This window comes from Amphiura filiformis, chromosome 12, assembly GCF_039555335.1.
Source record: "Amphiura filiformis chromosome 12, Afil_fr2py, whole genome shotgun sequence".
Taxonomy (NCBI): domain Eukaryota; kingdom Metazoa; phylum Echinodermata; class Ophiuroidea; order Amphilepidida; family Amphiuridae; genus Amphiura; species Amphiura filiformis.
The window spans coordinates 23,420,557-23,437,660 of record NC_092639.1 but is presented as its reverse complement, the minus strand read 5'-3'; the positions used below and the strand labels follow the sequence as shown (position 1 = coordinate 23,437,660).

The following is a 17,104-nucleotide window of genomic DNA, read 5'->3' as shown; positions in this document are numbered from 1 at the left end:
GCATCAAAATGACGAAAAATGGCAATTGTCGGCTATCATGCTTGTGCTTGAAATCGACATCCTGTCTAAAGTATGAAAGAAAATAACCCAAAATTTCTTACAATTAATTCAAAATGTAGTGAAAAAGATAACAAAATCATTTTCAAGGCCTAAAACGATGTTTTAGCCTCTTCAAGGGTGCATGCCACTAAATCCAGCGTGTGAAGCGGTTTCCGGTAAAAGTTTATCACGACTATAGTCCCAACTTTGCATAAAAATGTGCAAAATCGGTACAATATTAACAATTTTAGTGTTGCAAATCGTGTTTTGCTAGAACTTGTGAATGTGATCTCTTCTAATTTGAACAGAAAACGCGAAAATTTGAGTGATGTTTACGATGATGAGCGCATGAACACACGAGGTCAAAACGCGGTTAGCAGTCGGACGTAAACAAGGGAAAATCGGGTCTTTTTATATAGCGCTATTTTTCTCAAAAAGTAGACCTAAAATATGGTGTCATTTTCAGATATGTTATGCAGAATTTTGTTCTGATTAAGATGATATCAAATATATATTTCAAAGTAAGGCGTAACTCGACTTATAGCCTAAAACGTGACCCCTATTTTGCACGTAAAGTCTATGGAAAGCTATTTTGTGGCATGTACCCTTAAATGTTGACTGTACCCACCAAGTTTTATGCCCATCCAACAGTTTTTACTAATTTGACCTCAGATGACCCCTGGTGACCTCGAAATGACCTTCCAAAAATTTGGCTTTAAATGTTGACTGTACCCTCCAAGTTTCATGCCCATATGACAGTTTTTACTAATTTGACCTCAGATGACCTCTGGTGACCTTGAAATGACCTTCCAAAAATTTGGCTTTAAATGTTGAATGGACCCACCAAGTGTCATGGACATATGACAGTTTTTACTAATTTGACCTCAGATGACCCCTAGATGACCTCAGTGACCTTGACCCACTAACCAATACAAACTGGTTCTGTCTCGGGTCAAGATGCACTCTCCCACCAAGTTTGAGGATCGTGTGACTCATAGTCTCCGAGAAAATAGGCGGAAAGCAAACTTTAACCAAAACTTTAACCAAATTTGTCACATACACACACACATACACACATCTGCACGGAAAAGTGATTATATAGTCTCCTGCCTTATCAGGCGAGACAAAAACAGATATTCCTTTCCCAAGCCAACACTGGTGGGGCATCAGTGCTGTTGCTAATTTGGTGGATGACCCTTACTAATACCTATTACTAGGTGCCAGTATTTTACCAAAATTTCGGGATTCGAACCAGGGACCTTCGGTTTATAAATCTGGTGCTCTACCGATTGAGCTACCGAGGTTTCTATTTTGATGAAGTGTTTTAAGTTAATATAAGCAATATTTTGATCAAATTTACTGTAAATATTGATAACATTTACTAAATTTGTTTATTTGTTTTCTTTATAAAGTAATATACATGTAAAAATAAAAAATTTGGTCAATGGATGGATTAATAACATTGGCCCAACATCAAAGATTTGATGAATTTCACCGACCTCAAGTTCAACTCGACGTCGCCCCAATGTCAGCGGGCCGACATTCACTTAGTGACGTAGGGCCGACCTCAACCCGACGTCGCCCCAAAGTCAGCAGGCCGACGTTCACTTAGTGACATAGGGCCGATGTCCGCCCGACTACTTCAGCAGAACCCCGCTTCTGTCATACAGCGTTATAGATCGACACTCATTCACCGGAATTTCACCGACCTCAACCCGACGTCGCCCCAAAGTCAGCGAGCCGACATTCACTTAGTGACTTAGGGCCGACCTCAACCCGACGTCGCCCCAAAGTCAGCAGGTCGTCGTTCACTTTAGTGACGTAGGGCCGATGTCCACCCGACTACTTCACCCCGACCCCTTGCCGACTTCGCCGACCAGTCGCCAACGTCGGGCCGACGGCATTGTGTTATCAGGGTCAGGGAGCAATTCATGTGTATCGATCCCGTGTATTCATTTTAGTGTCTCTGCTGCACCAAATAATTATTAGCCAGGCGATGTCGGTGTGCGGGGCTAGGGCCTAGGCTGTTGAACACAAAATCATGAAAATGAAATGCCCATGAAGCATGATATGGATATGGAAGTTACGCATGATTTGTAAGTAAGCTTACCATCATTTATTATCTGCGTGTATAAAAACACTGCACAGGTGACAGCCAGGCCCAGGTGACAAGTTCACAGGTATCGTCAATTTTTATTATATGGCTACACTGTTGATTTATAAATATCGGCAAAAAATTACATCGAATGACTGACTTCCAGAAAAATATTTGAACGTGCAGTGTATACGGTGATGGAATACACTGAGTGATCCTCAATCCTCACAAACATCATCATCATCATCATCATCAATAATGGTCTCTTTCACATGTTTCAAGTTTTTAAAGTTTTTAATAGACAATAAACAATTCCATTAATACACTGCTTATCTGTGGTACACATAGCATACAAAAGTACAATACGCGATTATATAAAAAGTTGGCCTTTTGCACAGTACATTGTCTAATAATTATTATTTCAACAGTACACAATGTTTTCATGCATGTGAAGAAGTCTATTTTGACAACAGGAGATCCACATGATAGTCTTTGTCAAGCTGTATCATAATGTAAAACAAAATAATTACATGTGTATTATACATGTACCTGAACGAAGAGCCCGATTCGGGTCGTCGAGTATATCATATCCCGCTATTTTTCTATCAACTCCAAGGGAGATAAGGTTTAGGTGTAAAGAGGGAGAGAGAGAGAGAGAGAGAGAGAGAGGGGGGGAGAGGGGGGGCATCCCGTTACAGGAAGAGAGGTTTTCAGTCAAGACTAGCGGGCCAAAAACGGGCATTGTGAGCATAGTTGAGCGCATACCTTAATTTTAACATATTTTTATATATAAACTCAAATGTCATTCTAACCTATATATTAAAAATAAGAAAGATTATGGGTTGCATCATCATCATCATCATCATCATCATCATCATCATCATCATCATCATCAGCATCATCATCACCATCATCATCATCATCATCATCATCATGAAGACCTATATGATACCACCTGTCCCTATCCAAGCCTTAATAGTTTGATACTCGTACTTTTCATAAGTAGGCCTATTACAATATTATTTTGGAGTGCCTATATTATACCAGGTTGGACATCAATTTAATACAATAGAAGATGAATGACAAAATTGGTAAAGATATAGTAAATATTTGACACGAAACAATAATGCATGCAGTATTAAAACTGAATTTACGGATAAGATGCATATAATATTGCTATATCTTCTACTTAAATAATTATAAATATTGTACCAACAGATAACTTCATGTGAGATCTGAGAAGACTACTGATATCAGCAGTAGATATCACGTTGGTTGTTTTCCTTTTAGGGGAATCACAGATTCCTTTCCATAGGCTTACAGTTTTACCCTTTTTGGGATGCAAAGAAAAAAAATCACGAGTATAAAGCATAGACGTATCATTCATACAAGTTGGACTCATAAAAAGTCAAGTGGAAATAAAATAATACATAAAAGACACAAAACAGACACAATATTCTTGCATCAAGTTGTGTATACGGTATAAGCCCAAGCACAAGACCGCGGGTCCAGGCTAGTCTTTGCGCCGGGAACATTGCGATAATGAGACGGCAACCTTGTTAGTACGGTAAACCGTGAGGACCACAGCTTATGTACATCTACCTCCAACAGCCTATACAATTAAGTCGCTGGTTGAAAGGGACGAGGTTGTCAAGCGTTAAGCCTAAGACAAGGTTGAATTTGCGTTGAAGAAATCCGGCTAGAGTTAAGACACTGCAATTTCAGCTTTTCCATCTATATCTATTATGAAGAAATCTATATTTTTGCTATCATGAAACCCTAGAATCGACATTGAAACTTAAATGTCATTTAAAAGATTCATAATGACAACATTTAACATAATAAATCCCCGGAATAAATCTGATGAAATATAATGTAGGCCTATAATACTATACATGTTAACTATAGAAATCAAAGTGTATTACATGCTTTGTCTATTGGTCCATTGTTAAATATCTCTGAACAAGCATCTTGGAAAATGGACTGATCTGGTAAAAAATGGTCTCAAAAATTTTTGGAAAGAGCTATCCACTTTGTTTTTTCAGCACTTACTGCCAATCCCATGTTCATTAATATGTAAAAGTGTTTAAAAAACAACAGTGCCAAAATACTGTTACTACATGGGCAATTTAAGCAGAAACTTGGCTTGTAATCACTGTTGAAGTCAACCTTGAGTAGTGGACTGATCATGGAAATCATCTCACTCTGAACTCCTGGTGCATTTTTTGTCATCCTAGAGATGTTTATTTTGAACTTTATCATTTGTTCATTTCATATGATAGCGTTTTGGCCGATTTTTCACACTTTTCACATCCAGGCGTGCGTTTAACAAACTTTCACTCACTCTCATAGGAAACCATTATACATAACATTACTCAACAACAAAAACTTGATTCACAAAAAATAGATCCTTACACAACTTAATCGATGCCTCAGTGACATTGCTTAGAGTCTCGGCTTTTCTGTGATACCCTATTTGTTGGAATTATCTTCAAATTCTCTTAGAAAATTTAAAATAGGTGAGGCTGCATGAGCTCCCGGAGGGGCCACTTACATTATGTGATGGACACCATGCTCATGACAGTATGGACTCTCGAAACGCACCCTAAACGAGTATTACTCAGCGCGTGCAAAACATACCCTAAACAAGTATTTTGCCATTTTTTAACACTATAAAGTAAAAATTCATGTTCATACTTTTGTTTAATATAAGTAGTTTGATGTTCCTTAATGTTTTACCCTACGATTTGTTCTGATAGAAGCCAAACATAGCCTATTTCACCCTTTTATTTATTTTGCCATTAAACTTTGGTACCCTAAAAAAGCCAAGTATTTTGCATGGAAAAGTATACCCTTTTTCCCGATTTTGGCAATTCTGGCACCCTTTGCACTGTACGCGCGTACATCGCCCGTTCGTGAAAAACTACCCTTTTTACGCGTTTTTGTACACGAGCATGGTGTCCACCTTGTAATGGCAGTGCCCCCCCCCCCCCCGGGCATGAGCTCGGTTGTTACGCATTACAGGCCCATATGAGCGCTTCGTTAAGAAATTAAGTGCTAATTAAACAGCTAATTAAGAATTTTGTTTTTGTTTTTTTGGCTGAAATATATACCTTAATATCTTATTAATAAATAGAAACAATTAGATCGATGTTAATAATAGTTTAGACTGAATTCTACCAATTAAAAGATCAGTGGTGGGTACATAATGCAATTGGTAGGTCTAATGTTGCTTATGACCTTATAAAAACATCGAACCTGAGACCATAATACCTAAATATGACCTCCGGATAATAATGGTGATGATAATGAGGAGGAGGAGTGACAGACCATGGAGGTAGTAGAGACTACCTCCATGGACAGACAGGCCTACAGGAAAAGGAGGGGGATGATGATCATCATCATGATGATGGCGACGATGATGACATGGATATATTGGCCTATAAATATAAATGTTAGTTCTTCCGCTTGTTTTTGAGATTTTTTATTTAGCCCAGCCAATCATGGTTACAAGGGGGGGGGGGGGGGGGATGATGATGATGATGATGATGATGATGATGATGATGATGATGATGATGATGATGATGATGATGAAGATGATGATAGGGCGATTTCACGAAAGGTCATTAGTTCAATCTGCAAACATTTTGCTCAAAATTAATTTGATTACGCGATTGCCTGTTGCAACATGGTTTGATTACACCACACAGTGATTACACCATAAGATTACACACGTCTTGGTGAATATTTCTACATCTCCCTTTCAAGTTTGCGCGTGTGTCATGTCTGCATGTTTGTTTACATTTTTGAGCAACTTTATGAATGAAACAAATTTCCAGGCGCAGACCGCGACCGTGCAGCTCAACATGAGCAAGATTGCATGTTACTGTGGTGAGGTCACGGGCCTTGTGTGAATTAAAAATAGGGGTCCCCGTTTTTCGGGGTCCCCGTTTTACAGATTACCCTGGGTCAATCTGTAAAACGGGGACCCCAAAAACGGGGACCCCTAGAAATTTGTCAGAAGCTTTATGGTGTGATTTTAAGGGGTCCCCGTTTTTGGGGTCCCCGTTTTACAGATTACCCTAGGTCGATCTGTAAAACGGGGACCCTAAAAACGGGGACCCCAAAGTTTTATATGTTGGACAAAAATATATGAAGTCCTTACTACTTTCATAAATCAAAATTGATCTGTCATGACGTAGATCTAATTCAAAGTGGTGTATTATGTGGTGAGGTCACGGGCCTTGTGTGAATTAATTGTGGGTGTGGCCACATAGATGTGTGGTGCGCCAATGTCTTCCGATCCCCAACTCACATTTGTAATATTAGTATATCCATGGTGAATATATTGGCGACATTTGGAGACTCATCAGTCCTAAAATAGAGAGAAAAAATAGGGGTCCCCGTTTTGGGGTCCCTGTTTTACAGATTACCCTGGGTCAATCTGTAAAACGGGGACCCCAAAAACGGGGACCCCTAGAAATTTGTCAAAAGCTTTATGGGGTGATTTTAGGGGTCCCCGTTTTTGGGGTCCCCGTTTTACAGATTACCCTAGGCCAATCTGTAAAACGGGGACCCTAAAACGGGGACCCCAAAGTTTTGTATGTTGGACAAAAATATATGAAGTCCTTACTACTTTAATAAATCAAAATTGATCTAATCATGACGTAGATCTAATTCAAAGTGGTGCAATATGTACGTGGTGAGGTCACGGGCATTGTGTGAATTAATTGTGGGTGTGGCCACGTGGATGTGTGGGGCGCCAGGGTCTTCCGATCCCCAACTCACATTTGTAATATTAGTATATCCATGGTGAATATAATGGCGACATTTGGAGACTCATCAGTCCTAAAATAGAGAGAAAAATAGGGGTCCCAGTTTTGGGGTCCCTGTTTACAGATTACCCTGGGTCAATCTGTAAAACGGGGACCCCAAAACGGGGACCCCTAGAAATTTGTCAGAAGCTTTATAGGGTGATTTTAAGGGGTCCCCGTTTTGGGGTCCCCGTTTTACAGATTACCCTAGGTCGATCTGTAAAACAGAGACCCTAAAAACGGGGACCCTAAAGTTTTGTATGTTGGACAAAAATATATGAAGTCCTTACTACTTTCATAAATCAAAATTGATTTAATCATGACGTAGATCTAATTCAAAGTGGTGAAATATGTGGTGAGGTCACGGGCCTTGTGTGAATTAATTGTGGGTGTGGCCACGGGGATGTGTGGGGCGCCAGGGTCTTCCGATCCCCAACTCACATTTGTAATATTAGTATATCCATGGTGAATATATTGGCGACATTTGGAGACTCATCAGTCCTAAAATAGAGAGACAAAACAGGGGTCCCCGTTTTGGGGTCCCCGTTTTACAGATTACCCTGGGTCAATCTGTAAAACGGGGACCCCAAAAACGGGGACCCCTAGAAATTTGTCAGAAGCTTTATGGGGTGATTTTAAGGGGTCCCCGTTTTTGGGGTCCCCGTTTTACAGATTACCCTGGGTCGATCTGTAAAACGGGGACCCTAAAAACGGGGACCCCAAAGTGTTGTATGTTGGACAAAAATATATGAAATCCTTACTACTGTAATAAATCAAAATTGATCTAATCATGACGTAGATCTAATTTAAAGTGGTGCAATATGTACGTGGTGAGGTCACGGGCCTTGTGTGAATTAATTGTGGGTGTGGCCACGTGGATGTGTGGAGCGCCAGGGTCTTCCGATCCCCAACTCACATTTGTAATATTAGTATATCCATGGTGAATATAATGGCGACATTTGGAGACTCATCAGTCCTAAAATAGAGAGAAAAAATAGGGGTCCCCGTTTTCCGGGGTCCCCGTTTTACAGATTACCCTGGGTCAATCTGTAAAACGGGGACCAAAAACGGGGACCCCTAGAAATTTGTCAGAAGCTTTATAGGGTGATTTTAAGGGGTCCCCGTTTTGGGGTCCCGTTTTACAGATTACCCTAGGTCGATCTGTAAAACGGGGACCCTAAAAACGGGGGACCCCAAAGTTTTGTATGTTGGACAAAAATATATGAAGTCCTTACTACTTTCATAAATCAAAATTGATTTAATCATGACGTAGATCTAATTCAAAGTGGTGAAATATGTGGTGAGGTCACGGGCCTTGTGTGAATTAATTGTGGGTGTGGCCACGGGGATGTGTGGGCGCCAGGGTCTTCCGATCCCCAACTCACATTTGTAATATTAGTATATCCATGGTGAATATATTGGCGACATTTGGAGACTCATCAGTCCTAAAATAGAGAGAGAAAAACAGGGGTCCCCGTTTTGGGGTCCCTGTTTTACAGATTACCCTGGGTCAATCTGTAAAACGGGGACCCCAAAACGGGGACCCCTAGAAATTTGTCAAAAGCTTTATGGGTGATTTAAGGGTCCCCGTTTTGGGGTCCCTGTTTTACAGATTACCCTAGGTCGATCTGTAAAACGGGGACCCTAAAAACGGGGACCCCAAAGTTTTGTATGTTGGACAAAAATATATGAAGTCCTTACTACTTTAATAAATCAAAATTGATCTAATCATGACGTAGATCTAATTCAAAGTGGTGCAATATGTACGTGGTGAGGTCACGGGCCTTGTGTGAATTAATTGTGGGTGTGGCCACGTGGATGTGTGGGGCGCCAGGGTCTTCCGATCCCCAACTCACATTTGTAATATTAGTATATCCATGGTGAATATATTGGCGACATTTGGAGACTCATCAGTCCTAAAATAGAGAAAAATAGGGTCCCCGTTTTGGGGTCCCCGTTTACAGATTACCCTGGGTCAATCTGTAAAACGGGGACCCCAAAAACGGGGACCCCTAGAAATTTGTCAAAAGCTTTATGGGGTGATTTTAGGGGTCCCCGTTTTGGGGTCCCTGTTTTACAGATTACCCTAGGTCGATCTGTAAAACGGGGACCCTAAAAACGGGGACCCCAAAGTTTTGTATGTTGGACAAAATATATGAAGTCCTTACTACTTTAATAAATCAAAATTGATCTAATCATGACGTAGATCTAATTCAAAGTGGTGCAATATGTACGTGGTGAGGTCACGGGCCTTGTGTGAATTAATTGTGGGTGTGGCCACGTGGATGTGTGGGGCGCCAGGGTCTTCCGATCCCCAACTCACATTTGTAGTATTAGTATATCCATGGTGAATATATTGGCGACATTTGGAGACTCATCAGTCCTAAAATAGAGAGAAAAAACAGGGGTCCCGTTTTACAGATTACCCTGGGTCAATCTGAAAACGGGGACCCAAAAACGGGGACCCCTAGAAATTTGTCAAAAGCTTTATGGGGTGATTTTAGGGGTCCCCGTTTTGGGGTCCCCGTTTTACAGATTACCCTAGGTCGATCTGTAAAACGGGGACCCCAAAAAACGGGGACCCCTAGAAATTTGTCAGAAGCTTTATGGGGGGATTTTAAGGGGTCCCCGTTTTCGGGGTCCCCGTTTTACAGATTACCCTAGGTCGATCTGTAAAACGGGGACCCTAAAAACGGGGACCCCCTAGAAATTTGTCAAAAGCTTTATGGGGTGATTTTAAGGGGTGCCCGTTTACAGATTACCCTAGGTCGATCTGTAAAACGGGGACCCTAAAAACGGGGACCCCAAAGTTTTGTATGTTGGACAAAAATATATGAAGTCCTTACTACTTTAATAAATCAAAATTGATCTAATCATGACGTAGATCTAATTCAAAGTGGTGCAATATGTACGTGGTGAGGTCACGGGCCTTGTGTGAATTAATTGTGGGTGTGGCCACGTGGATGTGTGGGGCGCCAGGGTCTTCCGATCCCCAACTCACATTTGTAGTATTAGTATATCCATGGTGAATATATTGGCGACATTTGGAGACTCATCAGTCCTAAAATAGAGAGAAAAAACAGGGGTCCCCGTTTTCCTGGGGTCCCCGTTTACAGATTACCCTGGGTCAATCTGTAAAACGGGGACCCCAAAAACGGGGACCCCTAGAAATTTGTCAAAAGCTTTATGGGTGATTTTAGGGGTCCCCGTTTTGGGGTCCCCGTTTTACAGATTACCCTTGGTCGATCTGTAAAACGGGGACCCTAAAAACGGGGACCCCAAAGTTTTGTATGTTGGACAAAATATATGAAGTCCTTACTACTTTAATAAATCAAAATTGATCTAATCATGACGTAGATCTAATTCAAAGTGGTGCAATATGTACGTGGTGAGGTCACGGGCCTTGTGTGAATTAATTGTGGGTGTGGCCACGTGGATGTGTGGGGCGCCAGGGTCTTCCGATCCCCAACTCACATTTGTAGTATTAGTATATCCATGGTGAATATATTGGCGACATTTGGAGACTCATCAGTCCTAAAATAGAGAGAAAAACAGGGTCCCCGTTTTGGGGTCCCCGTTTACAGATTACCCTGGGTCAATCTGTAAAACGGGGACCCCAAAAACAAGGACCCCCGAGAAATTTGTCAAAAGCTTTATGGGGTGATTTTAAGGGGTCCCCGTTTTTGGGGTCCCCGTTTTACAGATTACCCTAGGTCGATCTGTAAAACGGGGACCCTAAAAATGGGGGCCCCCCAGTTTTGTATGTTGGACAAAAATATATGAAGTCCTTACTACTTTAATAAATCAAAATTGATCTAATCATGACGTAGATCTAATTCAAAGTGGTGCAATATGTACGTGGTGAGGTCACGGGCCTTGTGTGAATTAATTGTGGGTGTGGCCACGTGGATGTGTGGGGCGCCAGGGTCTTCCGATCCCCAACTCACATTTGTAATATTAGTATATCCATGGTGAATATATTGGCGACATTTGGAGACTCATCAGTCCTAAAATAGAGAAAAAACAGGGGTCCCCGTGGGGTCCCCGTTTTACAGATTACCCTGGGTCAATCTGTAAAACGGGGACCCCAAAAACGGGGACCCCTAGAAATTTGTCAAAAGCTTTATGGGGTGATTTTAAGGGGTCCCCGTTTTTGGGGACCCCGTTTTACAGATTACCCTAGCCCCACCGGTAAAACGGGGACCCTAAAAACGGGGACCAAAGTTTTGTATGTTGGACAAAAATATATGAAGTCCTTACTACTTTAATAAATCAAAATTGATCTAATCATGACGTAGATCTAATTCAAAGTGGTGCAATATGTACGTGGTGAGGTCACGGGCCTTGTGTGAATTAATTGTGGGTGTGGCCACGTGGATGTGTGGGCGCCAGGGTCTTCCGATCCCCAACTCACATTTGTAGTATTAGTATATCCATGGTGAATATATTGGCGACATTTGGAGACTCATCAGTCCTAAAATAGAGAGAAAAACAGGGGTCCCCGTTTTACAGATTACCCTGGGTCAATCTGTAAAACGGGGACCTAAAAAACGGGGACCCCTAGAAATTTGTCAAAAGCTTTATGGGGTGATTTTAGGGGTCCCCGTTTTTGGGGTCCCCGTTTTACAGATTACCCTAGGTCGATCTGTAAAACGGGGACCCCAAAAACGGGGACCCCTAGAAATTTGTCAGAAGCTTTATAGGGTGATTTAAGGGGTCCCCGTTTTTGGGGTCCCCGTTTTACAGATTACCCTAGGTCGATCTGTAAAACGGGGACCCTAAAACGGGGACCCCTAGAAATTTGTCAAAAGCTTTATGGGGTGATTTGAGGGGGTCCCCGTTTTGGGGTCCCTGTTTTACAGATTACCCTAGGTCGATCTGTAAAACGGGGACCCTAAAAACGGGGACCCCAAAGTTTTGTATGTTGGACAAAAATATATGAAGTCCTTACTACTTTAATAAATCAAAATTGATCTAATCATGACGTAGATCTAATTCAAAGTGGTGCAATATGTACGTGGTGAGGTCACGGGCCTTGTGTGAATTAATTGTGGGTGTGGCCACGTGGATGTGTGGGGCGCCAGGGTCTTCCGATCCCCAACTCACATTTGTAGTATTAGTATATCCATGGAGAATATATTGGCGACATTTGGAGACTCATCAGTCCTAAAATAGAGAGAAAAACAGGGGTCCCCGTTTTCAGGGGTCCCGTTTACAGATTACCCTGGGTCAATCTGTAAAACGGGGACCCCAAAAACGGGGACCCCTAGAAATTTGTCAAAAGCTTTATGGGGTGATTTTAAGGGGTCCCCGTTTTTGGGGTCCCCGTTTTACAGATTACCCTAGGGCGATCTGTAAAACGGGGACCCTAAAGACGGGGACCCCAAAGTTTTGTATGTTGGACAAAAATATATGAAGTCCTTACTACTTTAATAAATCAAAATTGATCTAATCATGACGTAGATCTAATTCAAAGTGGTGCAATATGTACGTGGTGAGGTCACGGGCCTTGTGTGAATTAATTGTGGGTGTGGCCACGTGGATGTGTGGGGCGCCAGGGTCTTCCGATCCCCAACTCACATTTGTAGTATTAGTATATCCATGGTGAATATATTGGCGACATTTGGAGACTCATCAGTCCTAAAATAGAGAGAAAAAAGGGGTCCCCGTTTTGGGGTCCCCGTTTACAGATTACCCTGGGTCAATCTGTAAAACGGGGACCCCAAAACGGGGACCCCTAAAATTTGTCAGAAGCTTTATGGGGTGATTTTAAGGGGTCCCCGTTTTACAGATTACCCTAGGTCAATCTGTAAAACGGGGACCCTAAAAACGGGGACCCCAAAATTGTGTATATTGGACAATTATATAAGAAGTGCTTACTACTTTCATAAATTACATTTGTAATATTAGTATATCCATGGTGAATATTTTGTCGAGATTTGGAGACTCATCAGTCCTAAAAAGAGTGAAAAATAGGGGTCCCCGTTTTGGGGTCCCCGTTTTACAGATTACCCTGGGTCAATCTGTAAAACGGGGACCCTAAAAACGGGGACCCCTAAAATTTGTCAGAAGCTTTATGGGGTGATTTTAGGGGTCCCCGTTTTTGGGGTCCCCGTTTTACAGATTACCCTAGGTCAATCTGTAAAACGGGGACCCTAAAACGGGGACCCCAAAATTGTGTATATTGGACAATTATATAAGAAGTGCTTACTACTTTCATAAATTACATTTGTAATATTAGTATATCTATGGTGAATATTTTGTCGAGATTTGGAGACTCATCAGTCCTAAAATAGAGTGAAAAAATAGGGGTCCCCGTTTTTTGGGGTCCCCGTTTTACAGATTACCCTGGGTCAATCTGTAAAACGGGGACCCCAAAAACGGGGACCCCTAAAAATTTGTCAGAAGCTTTATGGGGTGATGTTAAGGGGTCCCCGTTTTTGGGGTCCCCGTTTTACAGATTACCCTAGGTCAATCTGTAAAACGGGGACCCTAAAAAAACGGGGGACCCTAAAATTGTGTATATTGGACAATTATATAAGAAGTGCTTACTACTTTCATAAATTACATTTGTAATATTAGTATATCCATGGTGAATATTTTGTCGAGATTTGGAGACTCATCAGTCCTAAAATAGAGGGAAAACATAGGGGTCCCCGTTTTTGGGGTCCCCGTTTTACAGATTACCCTGGGTCAATCTGTAAAACAGGGACCTGAAAAAACGGGGACTAAAATTTGTCAGAAGCTTTATGGGGTGATTTTAAGGGGTCCCCGTTTTTGGGGTCCCCGTTTTACAGATTACCCTAGGTCAATCTGTAAAACGGGGACCCTAAAAACGGGGACCCCAAAATATGTATATTGGACAATTATATAAGAAGTGCTTACTACTTTCATAAATTACATTTGTAATATGAGTATATGCATGGTGAATATTTTGTCGAGATTTGGAGACTCATCAGTCCTAAAATAGAGTGAAAAAATAGGGGTCCCCGTTTTGGGGTCCCCGTTTTACAGATTACCCTGGGTCAATCTGTAAAACGGGGACCCCAAAACGGGGACCCCTAAAATTTGTCAGAAGCTTTATGGGGTGATTTTAAGGGGTCCCCGTTTTTGGGGTCCCCGTTTACAGATTACCCTAGGTCAATCTGTAAAACGGGGACCCTAAAAACGGGGACCCCAAAATTGTGTATATTGGACAATTATATAAGAAGTGCTTACTACTTTCATAAATTACATTTGTAATATTAGTATATCTATGGTGAATATTTTGTCGAGATTTGGAGACTCATCAGTCCTAAAATAGAGTGAAAAAATAGGGGTCCCCGTTTTGGGGTCCCCGTTTTACAGATTACCCTGGGTCAATCTGTAAAACGGGGACCCCAAAGTTGAAAAACGGGGACCCCTAGAAATTTGTCAGTAGCTTTATGGGGTGATTTTAGGGGTCCCCGTTTTGGGGTCCCCGTTTTACAGATTACCCTAGGTCGATCTGTAAAACAGGGACCCCAAAACGGGGAGGACTAGAAATTTGTCAGAAGCTTTATAGGGTGATTTTAAGGGTCCCCGTTTTCAGGGTCCCCGTTTTACAGATTACCCTAGGTCGATCTGTAAAACGGGGACCCTAAAAACGGGGACCCCATAAAATCACCCTATAAAGCTTCTGACAAAGTTCTAGGTTGTCCCCGTTTTTGGGGTCCCCGTTTTACAGATTACCCTAGGTCGATCTGTAAAACGGGGACCCTAAACGGGGACCCCAAAGTTTTGTATGTTGGACAAAAATATATGAAGTCCTTACTACTTTAATAAATCAAAATTGATCTAATCATGACGTAGATCTAATTCAAAGTGGTGCAATATGTACGTGGTGAGGTCACGGGCCTTGTGTGAATTAATTGTGGGTGTGGCCACGTGGATGTGTGGGGCGCCAGGGTCTTCCGATCCCCAACTCACATTTGTAGTATTAGTATATCCATGGTGAATATATTGGCGACATTTGGAGACTCATCAGTCCTAAAATAGAGAGAAAAACAGGGGTCCCCGTTTTCCAGGGTCCCCGTTTACAGATTACCCTGGGTCAATCTGTAAAACGGGGACCCCAAAAAAAGGACCCCTAAAATTTGTCAAAAGCTTTATGGGTGATTTTAAGGGGTCCCCGTTTTGGGGTCCCCGTTTTACAGATTACCCTTGGTCGATCTGTAAAACGGGGACCCTAAAAACGGGGACCCCAAAGTTTTGTATGTTGGACAAAAATATATGAAGTCCTTACTACTTTAATAAATCAAAATTGATCTAATCATGACGTAGATCTAATTCAAAGTGGTGCAATATGTACGTGGTGAGGTCACGGGCCTTGTGTGAATTAATTGTGGGTGTGGCCACGTGGATGTGTGGGGCGCCAGGGTCTTCCGATCCCCAACTCACATTTGTAGTATTAGTATATCCATGGTGAATATATTGGCGACATTTGGAGACTCATCAGTCCTAAAAAGAGAGAAAAACAGGGGTCCCGTTTTTGGGGTCCCCGTTTTACAGATTACCCTGGGTCAATCTGTAAAACGGGGACCCCAAAAACGGGGACCCCTAAAATTTGTCAGAAGCTTTATGGGGTGATTTAAGGGGTCCCCGTTTTTTGGGGTCCCCGTTTTACAGATTACCCTAGGTCAATCTGTAAAACGGGGACCCTAAAAACAAGGACCCCAAAATTGTGTATATTGGACAATTATATAAGAAGTGCTTACTACTTTCATAAATTACATTTGTAATATTAGTATATCCATGGTGAATATTTTGTCGAGATTTGGAGACTCATCAGTCCTAAAAAAGAGTGAAAAAATAGGGGTCCCCGTTTTTGGGGTCCCCGTTTTACAGATGACCCTGGGGCAATCTGTAAAACGGGGACCCCAAAACGGGGACTAAAAATTTGTCAGAAGCTTTATGGGGTGATTTTAAGGGGTCCCCGTTTTTGGGGTCCCCGTTTTACAGATTACCCTAGGTCAATCTGTAAAACGGGGACCCTAAAAACGGGGACCCCAAAATTGTGTATATTGGACAATTATATAAGAAGTGCTTACTACTTTCATAAATTACATTTGTAATATTAGTATATCCATGGTGAATATTTTGTCGAGATTTGGAGACTCATCAGTCCTAAAATAGAGTGAAAAAATAGGGGTCCCCAGTTTTGGGGTCCCCGTTTTACAGATTACCCTGGGTCAATCTGTAAAACGGGGACCCCAAAACGGGGACCCCTAAAATTTGTCAGAAGCTTTATGGGGTGATTTTAGGGGTCCCCGTTTTTGGGGTCCCCGTTTTACAGATTACCCTAGGTCAATCTGTAAAACGGGGACCCTAAAAACGGGGGCCCCAAACTTGTGTACGGTAGACAATTATGTAGGAAGTGCTTACAACTTTCATAAATTGCAGTTGCATTAATAGTATAACCATGGTGAATATTTTGTCGAGATTTGGAGACTCATCAGTCCTAAAATAGAGTGAAAAATAGGGGTCCCCGTTTTTGGGGTCCCCGTTTTACAGATTACCCTGGGTCAATCTGTAAAACGGGGACCCCAAACGAGGACCCCTAAAAATTTGTCAGAAGCTTTATGGGGTGATTTTAAGGGGTCCCCGTTTTGGGGTCCCCGTTTTACAGATTACCCTAGGTCAATCTGTAAAACGGGGACCCTAAAAACGGGGACCCCAAAATTGTGTATATTGGACAATTATATAAGAAGTGCTTACTACTTTCATAAATTACATTTGTAATATTAGTATATCTATGGTGAATATTTTGTCGAGATTTGGAGACTCATCAGTCCTAAAATAGAGTGAAAAATAGGGGTCCCCTTTTTTGGGGTCCCCGTTTTACAGATTACCCTGGGTCAATCTGTAAAACGGGGACCCCAAAACGGGGACCCCTAAAAATTTGTCAGAAGCTTTATGGGGTGATTTTAGGGGTCCCCGTTTTTGGGGTCCCCGTTTTACAGATTACCCTAGGTCAATCTGTAAAACGGTGACCCTAAAAACGGGGACCCCAAAATTGTGTATATTGGACAATTATATAAGAAGTGCTTACTACTTTCATAAATTACATTTGTAATATTAGTATATCCATGGTGAATATTTTGTCGAGATTTGGAGACTCATCAGTCCTAAAATAGAG

The 17,104-nt window shown here is 41.8% G+C and overlaps 1 protein-coding gene across 1 annotated transcript in view; it reads right to left on the bottom strand.

Moving 5' to 3' along the window:
• LOC140165956 (uncharacterized) overlaps nucleotides 1-2,364 on the bottom strand; it is a 47,410-nt gene extending 45,046 nt beyond the window's left edge. Inside the window, exon 1 of the mRNA XM_072189296.1 lies at nucleotides 2,150-2,364. The gene's annotated coding sequence lies outside the window, so the exon portion shown is untranslated. The remainder of the gene's footprint in view (nucleotides 1-2,149) is intronic.
• Nucleotides 2,365-17,104: the final 14,740 nt, after the last annotated feature.